This window comes from Ailuropoda melanoleuca, chromosome 11 (genome assembly GCF_002007445.2).
Source record: "Ailuropoda melanoleuca isolate Jingjing chromosome 11, ASM200744v2, whole genome shotgun sequence".
Taxonomy (NCBI): Eukaryota; Metazoa; Chordata; class Mammalia; order Carnivora; family Ursidae; genus Ailuropoda; species Ailuropoda melanoleuca.
In genome coordinates, this window is record NC_048228.1 from 17,341,784 (window position 1) to 17,361,439 (window position 19,656).

A 19,656-nucleotide genomic window follows, 5' to 3' on the forward strand; every position below is an offset into this window, starting at 1 on the left:
CAAAAAAAAAAAAAAAAAGAGAGACAAATATCATTAGAAAATAGAGTTAAATGTTAAAGAAACCACTAAAGTGATTACAATTTGATTTTGGTGAATAAGACTACCACAGCAAAGAAAGGAATTGGGTAATTGAAATCTTCTTAAATTATAAATCTTTTCAGATGATTTTAACTTGTGAACCCATGTACAAGTATTGTTTTGATATAAACAAAACATTTTTATTTTATTTTTTAAGCTTTTAATTATTTAATTTAATATTTAATTTAATTTAATTTATTGTCAGAGAGAGAGCACAAGCTGGGAGAGACAGACAGAGGGAGAAGTGGGGAGCCTGATGTGGAACTCAATCCCAGGATCTGGGATCATGACCTGAGCCAAAGGCAGATGCTTCCCTAAACAAAACATTTTTAAAAAGAAATAACCATAAATAAATACATACATATATATATATGTATCAAAATTTACATCAAAATTTAGAATAAAAAAATGCCTAAGCACTGTTTCATTAAAAAAGGTAAACAAAATGGACAAATCATTAGCTGGATTAGCCAAGAAAAAAGAACTCAAATAATGAAATCAGAAATGAAAGAGAAGATGTTGCAACTGATACCACAGAAATACAAAAAAAAAAATCACCAGAGAATATTATGAACAATTATATGTCAATTAGACAACCTAGAAGATACAGATAAACTCCTAAAAACATACAATCTACCAAGACTGAATCATGAAGAAACAGAAAATCTGAACAGATTGATTACTATTAAGGAGACTGAATTAGCAATAAAAAAAAAATCTCCCAAAAAAACAGAAGTCCAAGAACAAATAGCTTCACTAATTAATTCTACTAAACATAATAACTAATCATTCTCAAACTTCCAAAAAGATGGAAAAAGGAGAGAATGTTTCCAAACTCATTTTATAAGCCCAACATTACCATGATGCCAAAACCAGATAAAGATACCACAGGAAAAGAAAATTAAAGTTTGATACCCTTGATGAACATAGATGCAAAAATCCTCAACAAAAAATTAGCATACTGAATTCAATAATACATTAAAAGGATCATACACCACAATCAAATGGAATTTATCAAAAGGATGCAAGGTTGGTTCAACATCTGCAAATCAATCATTGTGATGTACCACATTAACAAAATGAAGGATAAAAATCATACAATCATCTCATTAGACACAGAAAAAGCACTAGACAAAATTCAGCATCCATTTATGACAAAAATTGTATACAAAGTGGGTATAGAGGGAATATACCTCAATATAAGAAAGGCCATATATGACAATCACACAGATAACATCATACTCAACACTAAAAATTTGAAAGCTTACCTTTAAGATCAGGAACAAGACAAGGATGGCCACTCTTCTCACTTGTATTCAACATAGAATTGGAAGACTTAGCCAGAGCAATTAGGAAGAAAAAGAAAGGCATCCAAATTGAAAAGGAAGTAAAACTGTCACCATTTGCAGATGGTATAATACTGTATATAGAAAACCCTAATGACTCTATCATAAAACTACTAGAACAAATAAATAAATTTAGTAAAGTTGCAGGATATAAAATCAATATAAAAATCTATTACATTTTTATGCACTAATAATGAATTATCAGACAGAGAAATTAACAAAACAAGTCCATCTACAATTGCCTCAAAAACAATAAAATACTTAGGAATAAATGTAATCAAAGAGATAAAAGACTTGAACACTGAGAACACTAATATATTGATAAAATAAATTGAAGAAGACACAAATAAATGAAAAGATATCCCATGCTCATGGGATTGGAAGAATCAATATTGTTAAATTGTCCATGAGGCCCAAAGAAATCTACAGATTCAATGTAATCCCTACCAAAATTCCAATTTTTTTTTCACAGAAATAGAACAAATAATAATGAAGTATGAACGGATCCATAAAAGACTGCATAGCCAGAGCAATCTTCAGAAAGAAAAATAAAGCAGGCGGCATCACGCTGCCTAATTCTGAACTGCATTACAGAGCTATAATAATCAAAACAGTATGGTATTAGGATAAAAACACTCACACAGACCAATGAAACAGAATAGAGAGCCCAGAAACAGACCCACATGTATATGGTCAATTAATTATGGCAAAGCAGCCAAGAATGTACAAGGGTTATTACTGAAAACACAAGAAATAAAAAAAGTTGCAAGGCTGTGGAGAAAAGGAAACTCTTGTGCACTGTCAGTGGAAATGTAAATTAGTGCAGCTACTATGGAAAAGTATGGTGGTTCCTCAAAAAGTTAAAAATAGAACTATCTTATAATCCAGCAGTTCCACTTCTTGGTACTTACCTGAGTAAACTAAAACACTAACTCAAAAAGATATATGCACCGCCATGTTCACTGCAGCATTATGTATAATAGCCAGGATATGGAAACAATCTAAGTATCCATCAAATGATGAATGAATAAAGAAAATCTGGTCAGCGTTCCAAGATGGCAGAGGATCAGGAGACCTAAAGTTCATCTAGTCCCAGGAATTCAGCGAGAGAACTACCAAACCATTCTGAATACCTATGAATGCAACTGGAGAATGAAGAAAAGAGTAGCAGAAACTCTATGAACAGAAAAGTGACCACTTTCTGCAAGGAGGAGAAAAGATGGCGGACGAGCAGGAGACCCCTTTCTCAGCTGGTCCCAAGTCGAGCTGGATATCTACCAGACCATCCTGAACACCCACAGAATCAGCCTGAGACACAAGAAGATACATCTGGATTTCTACAAACGAACATCTCCAGTGCTGAGTATTGAGGTACGAAGCGGGGAGCTGTGAATCCACTCACAGATATAGGAAGATAAACGGAAGGGGGAGGGAGCCTCCGTGCTCGGGCTCCGGGAAGCAGTAGACACTTGTGCTGGAGAGCGGGCTGGACTCGTGGACCAGAACCCGTGAGAGAGCAGACTGAGACCGTGAGCCCGGGAGCACGTGCGACCAGACTGAAAACCGGAGCTCCGGAGCGCACACTCGAACTATACTGAAACTGAGAGCTCAGGAGTCCCCATGCAACTAGAATGAAAACCGGTGCTCCAGAGTGCACGCGAACCATACTGAAACAGGGAGCTCGGGAGCGCGCATGGGAACCAGGTGCAGCTGGCAGTGTTAGAAGCACAAAGGACAGAGATGCACTGACCCTGGAAGTGAGGGCTGGGATACCGGCTGTGGGGCGCATATCCTGGCACGCTGCAGGGTTTTTAGCAGCACGGACAGAAACAAAGTTAAAGTGGCCAGGAGAGCTCAGTGGAGAGCGAACTGTGATCTCTCTGTTCTGAGACAGAGGCTAGGATACGGCCACTGCTGCTCTGACTCTCAGAAGAGGCACAGAACACTGCCAGGGAAAGACGTCAGAGAACAAAAGCCCAGGAATACCGGTTCACATTGTGCCCATACCCACCCCCCTCACAGGGGACGGGGCAACTCTCCCCAAACAGGGTTGCCTAACTATCAGCGACCAAGCCCCTTGCCCAGAAGGCAGGCTGAAAAATCAGGAAGCCAACATCTCTAAGATCCATATAAAACAAGTGCACACTGCCTGTATCCTGGTCAATAACTGGGCTCTGGGTATCCCCACAACCTCTCCTCATCAGAATGACAAGAAGGAGAAATCCCCCCCAGCAAAGAAAAGATAATGAGTCTGTGGCCTCTGCCACAGAACTGATGGATATGGATATAACCAAATTGTCAGAAATGGAGTTCAGAGTAACAATGGTCAAGATGATGTGTAGGCTTGAAAAAACTATTAATGAAAATATTAATGAGAATATAGAATCTCTAAGGGCAGAAATGAGAGTGAGTCTGGCAGAAATTAAAAATGCTATGAATCAAATGCAGCCTAAACTAGATGCTCTGACAGCCAGGTTAATGAGGCAGAAGAACGAATTAGTGAATTGGAGGATGGGATGGTAGAAGAGAAAGTTAAAGCAGAAACTTGCCTCAAAAAAATCTAATCTCAAGAATGTAGATTACAAGAGATTACTGACTCAATGAAACGTTCCAATGTCAGAATCATCGGCATCCCCGAGGGGGTGGAGAAAGAGAGAGGTCTAGAAGAGATATTTGAACAAATTGTAGCTAAGAACTTCCCTAATCTGGCAATGGAAACAAGCATTCGTGTCCAGGAAGCAGAGAGGACCCCTCCCAAGGTCAATGAGAACAGACCTACACTACGTCACGTCATAGTGCAATTCGCAAATATTAGATCCAAGGATACAGTATTGAAAGTGGCCAGGGGGAAGAAAATCCTTACGTACGGAGGGAAAATATAAGAATAACATCAGACCTGTCTATAGAGACCTGGCAGGCTAGGAAGGGTTGGCAGGGTATTTTCAAAGCTCTATCTGAGAAGAACGTGCAGCCAAGTATCCTTTATCCAGCAAGGCTGTCATTCAGAATTGATGGAGAGATAAGGACCCTCCAGGATCGGTAGAAACGGAAGGAATTCATAACCACCAAATCAGCCCTACAGGAGATATTAAGGGGGGTTCTATAAAAGTAAAAAGGCCCCAAGAGTGAGACAGAAGAGAAATGTACAATCTATAGAAACAAAGACTACACAGGCAACATGACATCATTAAAATCAAATCTCTCAATAATCACTCTCAATGTGAATGGCCTAAATGCTCCCATAAAATGCCACAGGGTTGCAGATTGGATAAAAAGACATGACCCATCCATTTGCTGTCTGCAAGAGACTCATTTTGAACCTAAAGATACATCCAGACTGAAAGTGAAGGGCTGGAAAACCATTTTTCATGCCAATGGACCTCAATGGACCTCAAAAGAAAACTGGGGTAGCATATCAGACAGATTAGATTTTAAACTAAAGACTGTAGTGAGAGATACAGAAGGACACGATATTAATCTTAAAGGATGTATCCAACAAGTGGATATGACAATTATAAATATCTATGCCTCCAACAGGGGAGCAGCTAGATACATAAGCCAACTCTTAACCAGAATAAAGAGACATATAGATAATAATACATTAATAGTAGGGGACCTCAACACTCTACTCTCAGCAACAGGCAGATCACCTAAGCAGAAAATCAACAAAAAACCAAGAGCTTTGAATGACATACCGGACCAGATGGACCTCATAGATATATACAGAACACTACACCCCAGAACAACAGAATACTCATTCTTTTCGAATGCACATGGAACTTTCTCCAGAATAGACCATATACTGGGTCACAAAACAGGTCTTAACCGAAACCAAAAGACTGAAATTATTCCCTGCATATTCTCAGACCACAGCGCTTTGAAACTGGAACTCAATCACAAGGAATAATTTGGAAGAAACTCAAACACTTGGAAACTAAGAACCATCCTGCTCAAAAATGATTGGGTAAACCAGGAAATTAAAAATCAGTTTAAACAATTTCTGGAGACCAATGAGAATGAAAACACATTGGTCCACAACCTGTGGGACACTGCAAAGGCAGTCCTAAGGGGAAAATACATAGCCATCCAAGCCTCACTTAAAAGAATAGAAAAATCTAAAATGCAGTCTTTATATTCTCACCTCAAGAAGCTGGAGCTGGAACAGAAGAACAGGCCTAACCCACACATGAGAAGGCAGGTGATCAAGATTAGAGCACAGATCAATGAATTAGAAACCAGGAGCACAGTAGAGCATTTCAACAGAACTAGAAGCTGGTTCTTTGAAAGAATAATTAAGATCGATAAGCCACTGGTCAGACTTATTCAAAAGAATAGAGAAAGGACCCAAATTAATAAAATTATGAATGAAAGGGGAGAGATCACAACCAACACCAATGAAATAGGAAGGGTCATTAGAAACTTTTATCAACAGCTTTATGCCAATAAATTAAACAACCCGGAAGAAATGGATGCCTTCCTGAAAACCTATAAACTACCAAGGCTGAAACAGGAAGAAATTGATTATTTAAACAGACTGACCGATTACGAAGAGATTGAAGCAGTGATCAAAAACTTCCCCAAAAACAAGAGTCCAGGGGCCTGACGGATTCCCTGGGGAATTCTATCAAACATTCAAAGAAGAAATAATACCTATTCTCCTGAAGCTGTTTCAAAAAATAGAAACAGAAGGAAAACTACCAAATTCATTCTATGAGGCCAGTATTACCTTGATCCCCAAACCAGGCAAAGACCCCCTCAAAAAGTAGAATTACAGACCAATTTCCCTGATGAATATGGACGCCAAAATTCACAACAAGATCCTAGCTAATAGGATCCAAAAGTACATTAAAAGGATTGTCCATGAAGACCAAGTGGGATTCATCCCTGGGATGCAAGGGTGGTTCAACATTAGCAAATCAATCTATGTGCTAGATCATATCAACAAGAAAAGAGTCAAGAACCATATGATTCTCTCAATAGATGCAGAAAAAGAATTTGACAAAATACAGCATCCTTTCCTGATTAAAACACTTCAGAGTGTAGGGATACAGGATACATTCCTCAATTTCATAAAAACCATCTATGAAAAGCCTACAGCGAATATCATTCTCAACAGGGAAAAGCTGAAAGCCTTTCCCTTAAGATCAGGAACACGACAAGGGTGCCCACTTTCACCATTATATTTCAACATAGTACGGAAAGTCCTTGCAACAGCAATAAGACAGCAAAAAGGGATAAAAGGTATCCAAATTTGCAAAGAAGTCAAACTGTCTCTCTTCACAGATGACTTGATACTCTATATAGAAAACCCAACAGACTCCACCCCTAAACTACTAGAACTTATAGAACAATTCAGTAATGTGGCGGGAAACAGAATCAATGCTCAGAAATCAGTTGCATTTCTATACATGAACAATGAGATTGAAGAAAGAGAAATGAGGAAATCCATTCCATTTAAAATAGCACCAAAAATCATACGTTATCTCAGAATAAACTTAACCAGAGACGTAAAGGATCTATATTCTAGAAACTACAAATCACTCTTGAAAGACATTGAAGAAGACACAAAAAGATGAAAAAACATTCCATGCTCATGGATCGGAAGATTAAACATAGTTAAAATGTCTATGCTACCCAGAGCAATATACACTTTCAATGCCATCCTGATCAAAATACCAATGACATTTTTCAAAGAACTGGAACAGCCCTTAAATTTGTGTGGAACCAGAAAAGACCCCGAATTGCCAAGGAATTGTTGAAAAGGAAAAACAAAGGTGGGGACATCACGTTGCTGGACTTCAAGCTACACTACAAAGCTGTGATCACAAAGACAGCACCATACTGGCACAAAAACAGACACATAGACCAATGGAACAGAATACAGAACCCAGAAATGGACCCTTGGCTCTTTGGGCAACTAATCTTAGACAAAGCAGGAAAAAACATCCAGTGGAAAAAAGACAGTCTCTTCAGTAAATGGTGCTGGGAAAATTGGACAGCTATATGCAAAAGAATGAAACTTGACCACTCTCTCATACCATACACAAAGATAAACCCCTAATGGTTGAAAGACCTTGATGTGAGACAGGAATCCATCAAAATCCTAAAGGAGAACATAGGCTACAACCTCTTTGACATCGGCCACAGCAACTTTTTTCATGACACATCTCCAAAGGCAAGAGAAACAAAAGATAAAATGAACTTGTGGGACTTCATCAAGATAAAAAGCTTCTGCACAGCCAAGGAAACAGTCAAAAAAACTAAGAGGCAGCCCATGGAATGGGAGAAGATATTTGCAAATGACACTACAGATAAAAGACTGGTATCCAAGATCTACAAAGAACTTCTCAAACTCCATACACGTGAAACAAATAATCAAATCAAAAAATGGGCAGAGTCTATGAACAGACACTTTTCCACTCATACAAATGGGTAACAGACACATGAAAAAATGTTCAAAATCATTAGCCATCAGGGACATTCAAATCAAAACCACCTTAAGATACCACCTTACACCAGTTAGAATGGCAAAAATTGACAAGGCAGGAAACAACGAATGTTGGAGAGGATGTGGAGAAAGGGGATCCCTCTTACACTGTTGGTGGGAATGCAAGTTGGTATACAGCCACTTTGGATAACATTGTGGAGGTCCCTTAAAAAGTTAAAAATTGAGCTACCCTATGATCCAGCAATTGCACTACTAGGTATTTACCCCAAAGATACAGACGTAGTGAAGAGAAGGGCCATATGCACCCCAATGTTCATAGCAGCATTGTCCATAATAGCTAAATCGTGGAAGGAGCCGAGATGCCCTTCAACAGATGACTGGATTAAGGAGATGTGGTCCATATATACAAGGGAATATTACTCAGCCATCAGAAAGAACAATTACCCAACATTTGCAACAACATGGATGGAACTGGAGGAGATTATGTTGAGTGAAATAAGTCAAGCAGAAAAAGACAATTATCATATGGTTTCACTCATTTTTGGAATATAAGAAGTAGGAAGATTGGTAGGAGAAGGAGGGGAAGAATGATGGGGGGAGGGTAAACAGAAGGGGGAATGAACCATGGGAGACTACGGACCCTGGGAAACAAACTGAGGGCTTCAGAGGGGAAGGGGGTGGGGGATTAGGATAGGCCGGTGATGGGTATTGAGGAGGGCACATATTGCATGGTGCACATATGCAAGTAATGAATCATGGAACACTGCATCAAAAACTGGGGATGTACTCTATGGTGACTAATACAACAAAATAAATATTATTTAAAAAAAAGAAAATCTGGCATGTATGTATGTATATGGAATGTGTATGGAATATTGTTCAGCCATAAAAAATAGTAAAACCTTGCCACTTGGTCAAGGACATGGATGATCACTGAGGACATTTTTTCTAAGTGAAATAAATCATAAAGAAAAAGAAAAATACCATATGATCTCACTTATAGGTGGATCTAAAAACAGAAACAAAAACCAACCAAAAAATAAACAAACAAAAATAAGCTCATGGATTTTGGTGGAGCAGGGTGGGGCAGGGGTAGGGGAAGAGAGTAAAATGAATGAAGGGGGTTGAAATGTACAAACTTCCGGGGCGCCTGGGCGTCACAGTGGTTAAGCGTCTGCCTTCGGCTCAGGGCGTGATCCCGGTGTTATGGGATCGAGTCCCACATCAGGCTCCTCCGCTATGAGCCTGCTTCTTCCTCTCCCACTCCCCCTGCTTGTGTTCCCTCTCTCGCTGGCTTTCTCTATCTCTGTCAAATAAATAAATAAAATCTTTAAAAAAAAAAAAAAGGTACAAACTTCCGGTCATAAAATAAGTCACAGGGATATAATGTACAGCATGATGACTGCAGTTAATAACACTGATTCACGGATTTGAAATTACTAAGAAAGTAGAATTTAAAAATCCTCATCATAAGAAAAAGAATTATAACTATGGTAGTGACAGATGTTAACTGGATTTATTGTGGTGATCATTTTGTAACATTGATACAAATATCACATTATGTTGTACACCTAAAACTAATTATAATTTATATGTCAATTTAAATAATGAATATGAGTAGAAATTAACTAAACAATAAATAAATGTATCAGAGTTGATCAATAAATCAAGGGCTGGAAGTTTGAAAAACTAAAAGTACTTTTCATGAAGACCTAATGGAAAGTCAAAAAAGAAGAAAAACTATCTTAAGAAGCAGATTTCTCGGGGCGCCTGGGTGGCGCAGTTGTTGGGCATCTGCCTTAGGCTCAGGGCGTGACCCCGGCAATCTGGGATCGAGCCCCACATCAGGCTCCTCTGCTGGGAGCCTGCTTCTTCCTCTCTCACTCTGCCTGCTTGTGTTTCCTATCTCGCTGGCTGTCTCTCTCTCTGTCAAATAAATAAATAAATAAATAAAATCTTTAAAAAAAAAAAAGATTTCTCAATCCTCTCCCATGCTATATAGATGGACAACTATCATTGCAATCTTCAACAGAAAACTGGAGGCTTATTATTTCAGGAACATAAAACAGCATTTGTGCCCTGGGGACAGAGTTACAGTTAATGGCTCTGGTGACATACCACAAACATAGGAATAAAATAAGCACATACATGTGGGATGCTGAGCTGCTCATCTTTTGCCCAACTCTTCTAAAACATCAAGAGAAAATACCAGTAATAAAAATAATCACCCAATAAGTATCACCAGCATTCTGAAAGAAATTTCAGTATAAAAAGATAAAGACCAAAAGAAACAGGAAAAAGTTTGGAAGAAGTGAAGAAATTCAAGAAGAAAAGTATACCTCCCCACCCCCCCACCCCACAAAAAACTACCATTAATATTAGGTGAGATATATTAGGTGAGCTGTAATTTGCAGCTATCAAATTATAGAATGTTTTTAATAATAATAAAAAAATAAACTGAAAAAAATTGGTAATAGAAACAAACAAACGTATAAAGGTCAGAAATACAGTTCAGGAAATCTCACAGAATGTAGAACAAAATGACAGAGATATAAAACAAAATAGGAGACAAATACCAAAAAATTTATAGTCTAGTCCACCTGAAGTAAGTCAGAAGATCCAAGAGAAGCTTATTTAAGAAACTGATAGAATAGGGGCGCCTGGGTGGCTCAGCCATTAAGCGCCTGCCTTGGACTCAGGTCATGATCCCAGGGATCTGGGATCAAGACCTGCATCAGGCTCCCTGCTCAGAGGGAAGCCTGCTTCTCCCTCTCACAATCCCTTTGCTTGTGCTCTCTCTCTCGCTGTCTCTCTCTGTCAAATAAATAAATAAAATCTTAAAAAAAAAAAAAGAAACCGATAGAATAACTGATATGAATTAATGTGTCAAAAGAACTTCAGAAAATAGGGGAGTTTATGGTTGAAATAGTGGTAAGTACACAACAAATCTAAGCAAATGTAAAAACAAGACAAATTAAACTGAAGAAAAGGATGGATGAACAGATGGATGAAAGAAAAGTGGGGGGGGAGAAAAATGTAAGGAGACTTCTTGAGAGAAAAGAGAATTAAATCCTCACATTGCAGAGTTGAAAGTGAGCAGATTATGACTAAAAATAAAAAATCAAGACTAACGGTATAAGAATATATACAGAAAAGAAATAAAAACAGAGAAAGTTATTCCTGTTGTGTAAGGCAAAGGAAATAAGAAAATGGAAACTACCATTTGCCCTAAAATACTTGCAGTATTAATCAAATCTTTAAATTACATGCAAGCATAACTTTATTTTAAAATTTAAAATTATAAAGTCTAAAACCCTTGGGTAATATTTCAAATGATGTTGTCAAACTGACAGCTTATCTTTGCATTTTATAGTGTTTAAAAGAATATATTCAATTTTCACACTTGGATAGTTTTATGATTTTAATTTTAATTACAATGACCACTTTATTCAGAGTGCCAGATTGAAAAGTATTTTTCATATTTGTGAAAAGGTATTTTTTTTTTAAGTTAGAATGTAAACTGCTGATTTTACTAAGCACACTGCTCTCTTCTGTGGACTTTTTCTTGAGGGAAAGGGGGAAATATCAAGTCTCTCTTCATAAAGGAAACAATGCATTGATTGACACATTTTTCTCTGCTTTTTACTATAACACATATGTAATCTTTTCAGTATATCTTATTTTTTACCATCCATATATCTGTAGATAGCCAATGTTTTAAATCCCTGAAATTAAAAATATTCACCGGTATATCTTTAAATGGTTGCCTATCCTTTATTATTTTCCCCGTGCTGTTTATTAAACCCTTTGACTCTGAAGATTCAGATCTCTCTTTGGTTCCGGAAATGTTCTTTTACATTGATTCTCACATCCTCAGATTTTAACTAAAATATCTTAATCTCAAAGAATCTTTTCTCATCTACTCTGCAAATTATGCTTTCATTCAAGCCCGTACCATAGCCTCATTTCATAATTCCCTATGTCAGTCATTTCCTGATTGTTTCCTTTGTAGCACTGCCATGGACACGTCCATTTGTACTCTTTATCTGTTCACAGAAGGTATTACTTTATATCATGCCCAAAATTATGATTTTTATATAGAACTAGATGTTTTTAATTCTAGTTTAACTTGTATTTAGGACTCAAATGGTCATAGAATATTTAATTTCCTTTGAGTTTTCATCCTGGTCAAGAGGAAATATTTTCCTGCTGAATATATTGTAAAGAGAGAGTGGGAAACACAAATAAAAATGGTTCTGATTATATCACATAGATTCCAATTTTTCAAAGTAGTGGTTAGACACATAAACTAGGTGGTTTCAGCATATTAAATGTCTCAATAGAGCTTAAGTCATTGATCATATAATTTGTTTTTCTTATTTCTTTAAATACAAAGCACTTAGTCATTTGAAATAGATCGATGGAAATAAACTCTATAGCCCAGATCAGCTAAACAATAGTTCTTTCTAGTTATTTCTAGTACTAAAGTACTGGATAGAATAATATCCCCACTGATTTGTTGTCGTGCCTGGGAATTACAATATGGAGCAGTCTGCTTTCTCACTGGGAAGACCACAAGCTTTTGCATTTCCTCCCAAGTGACTGAAGCTCTATGATGTAGTCATAAAAATGTAGTCTTGGGGCACCTGGGGGGCTCAGTTCGTAGAGCATCCAACTCTTGATCCCAGGGTGGTGAGTTCAAGCCCCACATTTGAGCACAGAGCCTACTCAAAAAGAAAAAAAAAAAAAGTCTTCGTTTCTAGATACCAAACAAAACAAAACAAAACTGTGGTAAGTAACTTAGTTAAGATTAAACAAAAATAATTTTTAAAAATACAAATAAAAAGCCTTCTTAAATATTACACAAAATAATTAAAATAATTCTAGAGCATAAATGTCCCATGATTATATCTCATGAGTTCTAATTGTTCAAAATGGTGTTTACAAGTATAAACTGGGGGGGGGGTTCAGCATATTCAAATGTGTCAGTAGAGTTTAAATCTATATGTTTCTTTTTAATTGTCTTTCCAGCCTTTTTTTTTTTACTAAAATGCTTTTACTCAGGGTAGATGGCAAAATTAATTAAAAACCCTTAATAAGATGTATGAGTAAATGTCCAATTCATTTTTTTTAAATATTTATTTATTTGAGAGAGAGAAAGAGTGTGAATGGGGGTAGGAGCAGAGGGAAAGGGAGAGAAACAGACTCCTCACTGACCATGGAGTCTGATTGGAGGCTCAGTCTCCCTACCCTGAGATCATGACCTGAGCCAAAATCAAGAGTTGGAGTCTTAACTGACTGAGCCACCCAGGTGCCCTAAGCCAACTCACTTTTTTTAAAGATAAAAGGTACTGAAAAATAAACAGGCATCACCAAAGCCGAATAATTATCTTCCTAAAACAATAGCTGTGATAACTATTTTACTCTGGTTCGTAAAATATAGTCTTTGATTCTAGTCCCATTACACCAAAAAAAAAAAAAAAAAAAGTTCCCCACTCAACTACATTGCCCTTAATGACTAGTGTGTTGGAATAATAAGCAAATCACTCTTTAGCTTCCGGGGGGGGGGAACCTTATTAGAAATACATATGTATATATAATGAGAGATTATAACTATAATCAGTTAAAAATGCAGATTTTAAAATTAAAAAAACAATTAATAAAATTGCCATGATACATAAATGGTTTCTCTTTAAGCAGGTAGCTGTAATAATAACTAGGTAAACGTAAGGCCTTTCTGGTGCTATTTACCTGTATATAATTAACATTTATTCCTGTAAGTTAAGCATTTCTGAAGATTCCATTTTTATCGTGAAAATGAGGGCCTGCAATGTGTCAGTTGAACAAATACACTCAATGAGTCAATATGATGCACTTTTTTAAAGACAAAAATATTTCTTGAGAAATATATAACCACTTTAAATAATTTGAATACCACAGAACTGAAATTAATATAAGCATGCATGAAAACCAGCATTTTTTTTTTTTGCATATGGATGTTCAATTGCTCTAGCACAATTGTTGAAAAGACTATCCTTCCTCCACTGAATTGCTGTTACACATTTGTCAAAACTCATTTGGAGGTTTTTCTCCCCACTTGACCTCTTTGGCAGTATCCCGCAGGGGAATCAGAGAACCACCTGCTCCACCAGACTGAGATTTTTGCTCCACCAGAATGGAGATGGAATATCATCTCCCACCTTTGGACATGGACACAATCAGGGAGGGAAATTGGAGGACTTCCTGCTTCTGCCAGGCTGGAGATGGACAGTTCCCTGGGGAAGTGTGTATAAGTGGTAGTTTCTATTGGTTGGAGAAGGATAAGTCTTGTCAAAAAGGTTTTCTGTTGTTAGGCTATCCTTTTTTAGTCCTTTGATTAAGAAGAACAGGCTTTTCTTGAAGCTTTTTTTATCTGTGTCCTGTTGGTACTTCCTGATTTCTGCAGCACACTCTGCAATATATACGAGGCAATAAAGAATCTCAGGGAATTTTGTATTACTGTATTATTTGTATTTAGTATTACTTTTTTCTTCATTTGTATTACTTTTTCATTCTGTATTTTAGAAATATGCAACTTTATCCTCTACATATTTGATTGGACTTTCTGTAGTGTTAATTCTGTTTACTTGCCTCTATATAGATAATTCTGTTTCTTTTTCTTTTCTTGCAATGTATTTTTTTCTAGGTCCTCTTCCTTAGAAATTATTATTTCTTTTTCTTTTTTGGTTCAACATAATCTGTTGTTTACTCATTATCCCTCGCCTTGTTTAATAGAGGTCACGTCTTAGTCCTATTTAGAAACATAAATAGATCACACACACACACACACACACACACACACACACACACAGTTTTTTCTTGATCAGTAAAAGTGTGGCTTTTCCCCTGAGTGCTGTCCGTAAGGTGGGGGTCTTGGCCCTGTACTCATACAGGATGTGGGGAGGACAGACTCTCAGTCATTTCTGCTCAGGGCCTAAGGTCCCGACACCCCTAGAGTTGCCAGAAAAGTCCTCCTCCCTAATCTCAGCACCATGTGAGGCCCCTCACCTTAGTGCCCAGGCCAGGAGAGTAGGGAGGGGCCCTCCAACTAAGAGCTGGCCCTAGTGGCCTGTGACTGTCAATAAAGATTGTTTTTGTAAAGTTTTCCTAAAATTAATAATAATAAATAAATAAAAATAAAAGTGTGCTTTTCTTCTTAGTCTTCAATGTATTATTCCTTTTCAAACATCAGCTCCATATTGGGTATTTTTCAAATTAACTATAATTTACTGTTTGTCATCAGGCATGATGCATAGCTTGGCCTTATCCATTGCTTGGTTTTAGATACTACCAGGATCTACCCCTCTGTTATCTCTATCAGAGGATTATTAATGTAATTCACTCAAACAAAAGGGCTCTCACCAGCCTTTTTTTCTAAATCAGAAGAATGTATCTTCCAGAATATCTGAACAAAATCTGCATTTTTCCTTTGCAAAAATGCAAGAAAATGAAAAGGACTTTTTCTTAATTAGGGCTCTTCCTCAACCTACCCATACCAACAACACCTTATGCCCTTTGATGACACCACACAGCCCAAGGTGCAAAGTCCTAACGTTCTCTTTAACTGCAACCTGGTGATAGATAGCCTTAGAATTAGAGTGTCAGGATGAATGATAAGAATATGGATGGCATTTGATATAGGAAAGAAAAGAGAGGTGAGAAGGAAGCTTAAGAAAAGATACCAAATTGGTTACTCAAAAGACTCGGAGTAACAACTGTGTCATTTTTTACTTTTTTCTCAAAATCTTCACCTTAAGGGAGGGGAAAAAAGTAGTTAAGCCCAAATTTTGTTTCCACTTCCAATATAATAATGATGATTTCAAACTGAGAACTGTAAATATACCTCCAAATAAGTTTAACAATTAAATTCATTCATCACTTTAACTGGTAAAGGTTTACTGTATAACCTTACTGTTTTTCCATGGTAATACTGTTTACACTTTTGTTGTGCTCAAAGGCACTGTGATGAGAAAACAGGAGTAATTAAGTCAGGAGTTGCCATTCTAGTGCTATGTTAATTCAGAATTTAATGCACATCCCAAAAGGAATATAAGAGATGTGTTAGGATCTTTCATAAAAGTACATTACACAATTCAGATGCATGACTAAATTATTCCTTTTAAATACAAATAGGAACCAGATTTTACATCTCTCCAAAAAGTCCCATTTTATACAGTAGCCCATTATTTTAGGTATGTTTATTGCTCTAAAAAAATGTCATCATCGTAGTGGAGTCAGGAAGATAAGCAGAAATTAATTTAACCTATCATGTCCTGACAAAACATATCAATACAAAAAAACTTTTAGGAGACAAAAAGAAATGTAACTTTGGATATTGTACTGCCATGGTATCAAAATTCGGTAATAATTTAGCAAATAACAGTAAATTGAGTTTTACCTATTAACATAAAAATGTGAGAAAAGGCACAGGGGTTGAATTAATGCATGAATAATAGAGAGGGAGAGTCTAACATGAAACAAAAAATAAGAATAAAAGTTTTTGTGGATCCCAATATATATTCAGGATTAGAGACAAAAACTGTTCTTGTAATTTGCCATTTGAGAGCAGCAAGTAAATAGTATTATTATTTTGCATTAATAAAAACATGTAAAGTGATTGGAGCAGAGAGAGTCTTGGTACAAATGATTGCCCAAAATTTTACACTTTATATCCAAACATAAGAATAAAACACTAATAGTACATTTCATTATTAAATGATTACATAGTCTTGGCACTTTAATTTGATTCATGGAATCAAGCGTATGCAAGCAGTGGACTTTGTGTATTCTAGTAACTTCAGTGAATTCCTTTTTAGATTGTCTTTTAGGTACAAAATCTGGAAATAGATTTAGAATGTATGTATTTTAGAAAAATATTTGATAAAATATTGACATGTCTGTAGGCAGCATGACACTTTCCAATGAACTACTGACAGCTGGAGAGCATCATCAACCCAGTTTGCATTCAGCTGTTTCGAATGGCATAAATTCTCCACAAAACGGCATAGATACATTTATCAATTTCCGCAGGATGTGAATTATAGATTCTGTTTAAGATTATGTTAAGCATGCAAACTAAAAGAAAAAAATGAGCTCACAGTAGAAAACTACTCATTTTATATTCTCTAAAATACTTGTTAAGCATTCCAATTTAGTAGTTAATGCCAAATTACTGGTTAATTAGTATGGCAAAGGTAACAATATTGAAGAATAGCTTTTATGATATGTAAAATCGTAATAAATCTAATTTTATATTATATATTTAAGAGGTCCTTCTCCACACTTTTTGTTGCCTGGCTAAATTATGATAGGAAAATACTGTTATCAATTTTCAGCTTTTTTCCCACCAAATCCTGTGTCGTTATGACAGAGATTACTTGTTTTTCACCAAAATCCTTTCTCCAATCATTCCATAAAAACAAACAAACAAACAAAAAAAATGAACCTGTAGCTGCAAGACATACCACTGCTTACCTAAACTATCAATTTTCAATTCTAGCCTTCCTTGTAGTTAGAAACGGTGAATAAATCTTTGCTAAGTGAATGTAAACCAAAGTGATATCTGTCACTTCCATGTCTGGATGTTATAAAAAGAGTATGTCAATCTCATACTTGCTTTCCTCTCCTTGCCAGTGGAACTCAGACATGGCAGTGACCCAACTTCAACCACCCAAATAACAGTGCCCTAGTACAAGGTTTGGCAAACTGCAGCCTATAGGCCAAATCTCTCCCTCCGCCTGTGTTTTTAAAAATTTTATTGGAACTCATCCATGCCCAATCGTCACATAGTACTTTTCCACCACAACAGCTGAGTTGAATAGCTGCACCAGATACCATATACCTTGGAAAGCCCAAAAGGTCTACATTCTGTCTCTTTACAGAAAAAGTTTACAGACCCGTGCCCTAGAGAACAGAGCAACAGTATGGAAGCAGCCTGAGTCCCTGAATGACCACAGTGATTGAGCAAAACTGCACCACTGTCTTGTACTCCTCCCTCCAGGAGTGTTACATGAGAAATTTATTTTTTTTTAAGCCATTATGTTATTGGGTCTCCTAACTACCAGTAACTTGATGTTTTCCTACACTAAGCCACTCCAGGAAAGATACGAACATTGGTAAGGAAATAATGTAATAGAAATCACCAAAATATAAGCCTAAATATCTAATCAACAGTGTCCTAACGCTATGACATGATTCTACTTTTTTTCTGGGGAATTTTCCTCTTTCAGAATAAATATCCTAGAGACAAACATACTATTTTACAAATTAGAATAAAGTACATTGTTGAATTTTACAATAGCTCTTTAAAGAAAATCTCCTTGAATTTATAATTCATATGAAGGTAATATAACTAACTAGTGTCATAAGTATTATGCGTTCATAACCCAAATGTACAGACTGTATACAATAATAAAAATTGTTACAAAAATCTATTTACATGCTAGTCATGTTTGTTGCTTATTTGTAAATAATATAGTCTCTCATTAAATTAAGCAAAAATAATTTATTAATATTAATTTAGACAATCTCTAGGAAGGAGAAACAGGCTCAGAAAGTCACTGGGAGGGAAAAGAAGCTGATCAGCCAGAGCTATGACCAATTATCATTCACTTAACTTTTGCAGTGAAGATATCCGCTGCCAACCTTCAACACCAGATTGCATACCTTGTACCATGGGCAGTGCTTTAAATGGACGCTGGATACTATCAGCAATCATGCTACTGTTTCTCATGAAAACTACATGTTGCTGCTTCCACTAGTAGCAACATTTAGCCACAAATCTAATTTTCATTGTTCCTGCTTCTTTGCATTACTAAATATGCATACAAGTCAGAGGTAAGGATCTCTGAAGATAAGTAATTTTTGTGTAATATAGTTGAGAGAGGCAACTAGGGAAGTAAATATCTAGTCATTTTTTGGTTTCCTGTAATTACAGTCAAATTCTCTCCTTGTATATATAGAGATTCCCCAAATAAAATGAGTCATATGTTGGGAAGCCAAAAAGATAACAGAAATGTCCTAAGTATCCACACTTTGGCTTTACAATGTCAATATAAACCTTTCCTCCTGTTGTTTCACTCCCCTGAAGCTATATTCTCACTAACATAATTCAATCATCCTCAAGCAATACAAAGAGTACCTCAAGGCTAATTAACTTCACATTCATCTTCAAGCTCACTATCTCTGGGTGACAGTCATTCTTTCTTTAGCTCTTTCCACTCAAACATGAAATAAAAAAAATCTTTACATATATAGATATTACATAAATTATATCTAAGAGATATGTATGTATAATACACACATGAATTCATTTATANATAATACACACATGAATTCATCTATATGATATATATGTATGATAATGCAGCAAAATTATATGATATACATACCATGTTTATCTCCCTCTCTGGTTTTCTTATTTCATTTTTTCCTCTCTTCCCCTAGGATCCTCTGCCTTGTTTCTTAAATTCTGCATATCAGTGAGATCATATGATAATTGTCTTTCTCTGATTGACTTATTTCACTTAGCATAATACCTTCTAGTTCCAACCACCTTGTAAATGGCAAGATTTTTTTCTTGATGGCTGCGGAATATACCATTGTATATATATACTACACTTTCTTTATCCATTCATCTGTCAATAGACATCTGGGCTCTTTCCATAGTTTGGCTATTGTGGACATTGTACCTATAAACATTGGGGTGCAGGTGCCCCTTCAGATCACTACATTTGTATCTTTGGG